The sequence below is a fragment of the Thunnus maccoyii genome, chromosome 5, assembly GCF_910596095.1.
Source record: "Thunnus maccoyii chromosome 5, fThuMac1.1, whole genome shotgun sequence".
Taxonomy (NCBI): domain Eukaryota; kingdom Metazoa; phylum Chordata; class Actinopteri; order Scombriformes; family Scombridae; genus Thunnus; species Thunnus maccoyii.
In genome coordinates this window covers 24,462,496-24,469,072 of record NC_056537.1, presented here as the reverse complement: position 1 = coordinate 24,469,072, position 6,577 = coordinate 24,462,496, and the positions used below count along the sequence as shown (strand labels likewise).

At 39.3% G+C, this 6,577-nt stretch overlaps 1 long non-coding RNA gene across 1 annotated transcript; it reads left to right on the top strand.

The window, feature by feature from the left end:
- The first annotated feature begins 1,346 nt into the window (after window positions 1-1,346).
- LOC121897188 lies at window positions 1,347-4,943 on the top strand. Its single transcript, XR_006096199.1, has 2 exons — window positions 1,347-2,098; window positions 2,513-4,943. It is a non-coding gene; the product is annotated as an uncharacterized LOC121897188 (long non-coding RNA).
- The last annotated feature ends 1,634 nt before the right edge of the window (window positions 4,944-6,577 follow it).

Genomic DNA, 6,577 nt, shown 5'->3' with positions numbered 1-6,577 from the left:
GCATTAAAAGTGTTTCATTAGTCCAATTTAACCTGCAGGAGTTTCTGAAGGCTCATTATACGTGTTTTTCTGCTGCGAAGGAAATAAATTCATGACGAGTGAAAATGAGTCCAAAGCATCTTCCAACATCTCTACTGCAGAAACGGAGTATGTCAAGCTGCCAAATACCACTGTGACAAATGATAATGCGCTCAAAAAGACAAACAGGCAGTATTATAAATGCTAACAGCTGGAGAAAATAATTATTGACCGCTTCCAAAAGCCTGTCAGGAGAGTGTGTGAGTATGTAACTATACTATGATGTAAGTTATATTCAAAAAGTAACGTGATTTTTCCAAAAACAGCTGTTGGAAAAGTAGGGTAGTCTGATAATCAGAGTTGCCTTGTATTCATATTATTATTTATATTCGTACCTTGAGCCCGAGTACGTTATGCCATTGAGAGCCTCTGTGACTTAATGCATTGAAAACACTTTGAGAAGAAGAAGAAGGATGAGCTGAAAGTCAAGCTAGCTCTGACCACTGATTGCTGGACAGCTCCCACAAACGAAAGCTACATCACAACTTTTCTTAAAAATTAACCGGTTAGATATCGGTTAATGAGTGTCGGTCTGTTGAAAGCAAAATAAACGAAACTGACATCATTACCCAAGACGGAGAGAGATCTCCCTGCAGCTGCATCTCTCCATTGAGAGAAGCTGTGCGCATTTACGCACAAGACACAGCAGGGCAGGACAGGATCGGTCAGGATCTAATGTTAGTAATGTTCTGTTTTCTTCTACACATCCAATAGGTCAGCTGTTACACACACACACACACACACACACACACACACAGTCCAGGTTCATACTGTTTGGAGTAAAGCAGTCGCCCTCCTGATAAATCCTGAGCTCATCATGTCGAGTGGAACAGCAAAACTAAGAACTGTCGTCATCAACTTGACAGGAAAGAAGAAACTATCCAGCAATGTTTAGCTGCTATTTTTTTTAGACAGACAAATGAAAAACAAGTTAGTCAGTTCGGGAAACTGTTTAGGGGAATGGGAAAAACAGAAAAAAAACGGTAGGTGGATTACGTTTTTTAATTCACATGAAAAGCAAATTAATTTGTTTATCCTTTTATCAAACAAGTTGAACAGCTTTGGACCAGAGGCAGCAATGCAATTCCCTGCCTAGTCTGCTGGAAAATAGAGGACGTCAGTTGAGTAGGCGTTCCTTCAGTGTGGTCCAGGACGCATTGTGTTTAGACTGCTAAATGAATGTGGTCACATGTGGCCCAGACCACCTCCGAATGTGGTCTGAGTGATCAGATCTCAAACCGTCCTCAATGCGTCTTGGGTAGTTTATACCTGTATTTAGAGCTGACCACTTGTGATTGGATCACCCGAGACGGATGTTAATACCAGGTGTAAACAGGGCCTAACTCTTGAGCTCAAATGGTGTTAAATTGAGGTGCCACCTTGGTAGGATTTTGAACCAGAAAGAACCCTATTTTCATAGCCTATTTAACTACAAATGCTCAGATAATATTAGGTTTGGTACTACTATAATTGATTCTGCTTAAGAATACGTACTTTATTCATCTTATTTTGGAACGCGGAAGTAGACAGTTGGTCGAACTTCCGTTTTTGTGTGGCACTTCCGTTTGACCGCTTGAGCCAACTAATGTTAGCTTAACTAACTAACGATGTCTTGGGAGCACTTCCAGAAAACATTAAAAAACGGAAATGGCAGGTTGGTGCCACACCCTCACACTATTAATGAGTGGGAGGACGACATGAAGAAGTGGCCTCATATAACATACGAGGACATTTTTAACTATTTTGTGTTGTCTCTCGGGGTGGATGGGTCTACGGTGCGCAACTACAAAAGCACAGATGCTTATCAATACCTCCACAGTGGGAAAGTTGGAAAGGTATTAATTCACCATATCGAGGACCTGGTATTTATGAAAGCCGATGTCCAGCCCAGTCAAAGTAAAGCTGGTGGTCACTCTGCCTGGGTCCTTACCACGTCAACAGGCACTATTGAGACGGCCGATGCTCTTGTGTCGCGGGTCAGGGGAAGTCCTGCAACCTCGCAGCGGTGATCATATGGAAGGTAGGCTAATTAATTGTCAATTCAAAGCCATAACAGAGTAGCTGTTGCATCCTTTCTATGGTTATTATGATTTCTAGTCTGTTTATTTCACATAGATAGCTGTGCTAAATGTTTTGGGATTAAACTACAATATGACATCAAAACATGAACTGAACTGTTGTCTAGCTCATAATGTTTTGGCTTGACGTTTGACACATTGTGGCAATCTGACATGGTCACAAAGCTCTTGATGCAAGTTTGTCATATTTAAATTCAAGTTAGATTAACAGTGAAGCTGTACCAGTTTATTTATTTTTTATTTGTACCTACTGTTTATACATGAGTGCTAAAGAGCTGATGAAAACATTGGTTTCTAAGGAATTTGTTAGATGAAATTTTGTGAATGACCAACGGTTTTTATTTTTGATTCAACAGAATGTGAACCTTTTCCAGATAAGTCTAATCTCTTGTTCATTGACACTGCTTGGGTAAAGGTAAGGAAGGTAAGTAAGGTCATGCATTTCTATTTCCATCTGACATATGTAGATTTCCAACCTTCATCAGCAATTTGTGAATAATAATAATAATAATGACTCATTCGGACCACATAAGTATTTGGCCTTGGTTGTATTCATCAACCACTGCCAACTGCCAAGTATGCCAGTCTAATCTCGAATGACAGTTTGGGGTAAGTACATCAACAAGGTAAGTTTAAAAAGAAAGTTGTCAATATAAACAGAACTGTCCATTTTTTCTATCTAAGCATTGTGACAACAAGGATTGTAATACCTTAAAAAAAAGCATGACTGTTCTTTTTTAAACTTTGTTAAAGGTGCAGTTTGCTGTGTCTAAAGGTCTGACTGGATTGTCCTGCACGGATGAGCAGCGCCACTGGAACTCAGGGACACAGCGCAATTTAGTCCCAAAAAGGCTGAGTAATATATGTTTCAAGCACCACAAGGCAAGTGCTTACATCTCTGACAACGTTCTGCCCATTTCTCCATCTCTACCGCCAACCCCTGCCTACAGCTCACATGAAGCACTGAAGATGAGCTTGGGAGTGGCCCATGTTCCAGTGGGCAGCCTTCTGCACAAATGCATCTCTGCTGAACCAGACCTAATTCCAGCCGCGCCCACACAGCTCCAGCAGCCTCATAGTGTACATGGCACTGACATGCAGTGCCAGAAATGCATGTCATTGTACAATATGTATGTGAAACTAGATGAGGATAAATGTGCCGGCTTGGAGGAGGTCACGCCTCCCACTTGTGGTTTGATGCACGAAAATTGAGAGTAACGTCTAGCTCTGCAAAAAAGGTCCCTGTGCGTGCATCTACTAACCCAGACAATTTTGTTAGAGAGCACCTTTTCCCTAGGTTTCATGGGAACTCTGCAACCAGGTATGGCCAGGAGAATGAGGAGGTGGCCTGTGCATGGATGGAGAGCAGTGGGTTTACGGTTGAGAAGAGAGGCACAGTAGTTAGTGTCACCGAACCATGGCTTTCTGCAAGCCCAGATGGAGTGTTAAACTCCACAGAGCTGCTGGAGATTAAATGTCCTGTTTTGAGCAAGAACTATACATCTCTGACTGAACTGTTCTCCAGCAAGCTCACAGATGTGAGGCTGGTGGATGGGATTCCACAGCTGCAACCATATGGATCCCGTGGTTACTACCCTAAAGTCCAACTAGGTACAAAACTAGGTTTTGTACAGGACTAGAGAAATGCAAGCTGCTTGTCTGGGCTCCATCTGAGAGAGAGTCATCATTGATGTGCCATTTGATTTGAGTTTTTGCTCACAAGTCCTACCTAAACTCAAGTCCTTCTATTTTTCTCAAATGCTGCTAAGGATTGTAGATGAGTTCCTGTCAGGCAGACTCACTCTGTGCCATAAATATGTACATCTGTGTAAATAGGCTCAGGTTCTAGTCTTAACCCTTACATACTGTTCATATTCTGGCCCTTCACAGTATCCCTTCATTAGTTTCTATACCAAATTTCTCAACAAATCCATTTTTCATTCATAAATACACTAATAATAAATGTCATAAATAAATAGATAGATAAATAAGTCATTAATAAATGGGTGATAAACCCTTAATTGTAAAAGCTTTCAGAGAGCAGAGAAAGTATTCTTTAGGTTTTGCTATTTGTTTATAGAGAGAAAACATTCACAGTCACACTATATTATGGTCCTGTCTTACCTTGAACAGCCATAATGATTTTGAATATGAATAAAGCAAAAACATTTTTGGTATGGTATTTTTTTTGGGTCAACTTTAACCCATAACACTAATCTACATAGAAAAAAAGAGTATCAGCTGCACAAAACATATAAGTTGAAATATTACCGTTTCTGTATATTCTGGTTCACTTAGGGAAAAGTCATAAAATTATCAGGCTAAAAGAACACTGTGTTCAGGTGGTTTTTACTGTTCTCAAATGTAAAAACAGGTCAACCCAAACAGTATGTAAAGGTTAAACCTGCTGTATAGGACTCTCCACCTTCGGACAAATAGTCTCCCTCTATGGTTAATTGTCAGTCATTGTCATCGTTGGAATGTCAGACAACAGCTTTCCGGTGTCTGTAATATCGTGTACTGTTAACTTGATTAACTGTAAGCTGACCCTACATAATGCTAGTTCCTTTTTTTTTATTGCTTGCACTTCAGTTGTATACATTAAGTGGTGTTTTACATTTAATGGTAATTGTGAACTTCTACATATAACTTCCATGGCTTAAATGAATGCCATATGAATTAAATGTTTTAATTTAGTGATGTTTTACCATTTAATAGTGAATAATTGTAATCACTTTCTATGTAAACAAATTCCATGAGTTTAATAAATTTCATGAGTGAAATATATCTTCTTGCCAGTTGATGTACATACAATAATAAGCTTTTCCTAGTTCTTTCCTTACATGTATTTCAGTTTATGAGCACATCCACTTGTTCAATATGAGTAAATACAACAAATTACATTAGCAACTGAAATGAAAACAATGAAAAATACAATAATGACAAAGAGGCATATTTAAGTTGGACACGAGTTAATTTAGTTATTTGTATCTGTGAACATTTAAATAGTCTCAAAAATCATTTGATATCATTCAGTGCTTGAAAAGTCATTATAAAAGTAAAAACATCAAGGTGCCAAACACAAAAACTGTTCAGTATAAAACTTAAGATCATCCAAGACACACTCTCTTCTTTGTGCATTGTAATTATTTACAGTTCATTCAAAAAAGATATAATATTAATAATAATCAGCAGTGCAGCATTGAGATACCTGAAATATATGTTTGAGGCAAATCCAAAGTGAAATATATTTTCTTGACAGGTTATGCACATACAATAATAATTATTAATAAAATATAATTTCCTTACACGTTCTGTTACAGGTTCAGTTTATGAGCATATCCACTGGCTCAATATATGAGTAAATACAACAAATTACATTAGCAACTGAAATGAAAACAGGATTAAAAATTGAAATGTGTACAAATGACAATCAAGTCGAGTAAATCAAGGCACTACGGGCTGTGTAAGCAGGTCCACTCAACAGGGCAAATAAGTAAATATTTACAAATATACAGGTTCAGGATCTTTTCAAACGTGAACTACCATCCTCAGTCAGCATCCTCATGGATGATCTCACCCCGCATGTTCACAAGTGCTGCACAGATTCGGAGGATTTTGTCCATTTTGTGTGCCAGGTTGATGGGAACAGTCTGGGAGATTATTTTGAACACCTTGAGCCTCCTGATGACTCCACATGTATGTGGACATTTGCAATCCTCCTTTTGCTTGTGACATCCTCGTCAGACAACTGCCCTCTTTTCTGAGTGAATGCAGGTTAACTCTTCTCTCGAACAACAAATCTCTGATAGTAAAACCTCTGTCTGCCATCTCTTCATCACCAGGACGCAGGTACTCCAGAAAGCCAGACTCCTGAGTAATGAACTTGTCGCTACATCTGCCTCCATAAGCAGGAGAAATGAACATAACAAGTCCACACGGGGCAACAGCAACTAAATACTTAAGAGTATTACTGGAATAATAATGGCTGTATGATTGGCCTCTGGAGTCAAGATTATGTGGTTTCTGCAGCGTGGTCTCAGTGCAGTCGATGATGCAGGTTGTGTTGGGGAACTTCTCCCTGAAGCACTGAGGCATTGTGCTCTGGATTGTCTCCCGTGGCAGCCAAAATCTTCATGTGCTCCTCCATTGTGTCTATCCAGTAGAAGAGGATCCTACTCACTACCCCCTGGGACACAGCAAAGCTTTCTGAAAGATCACCCTGGAATAAATTCAACTTCAACTTCATCATGGTCATCAATATTTGATCTGTTATGTGCATTTTAAAGTTTGCTTTGTAGAACTGCTGAAGATATTTAACATGATTAAAAAAGACGGTGAGAGAAAGGCCTGTGTATAACAAAGAGCTAGTGTCATTCTTCAGGATGGCATGGGCAATGGGTTCTTCTCCACCACATTGT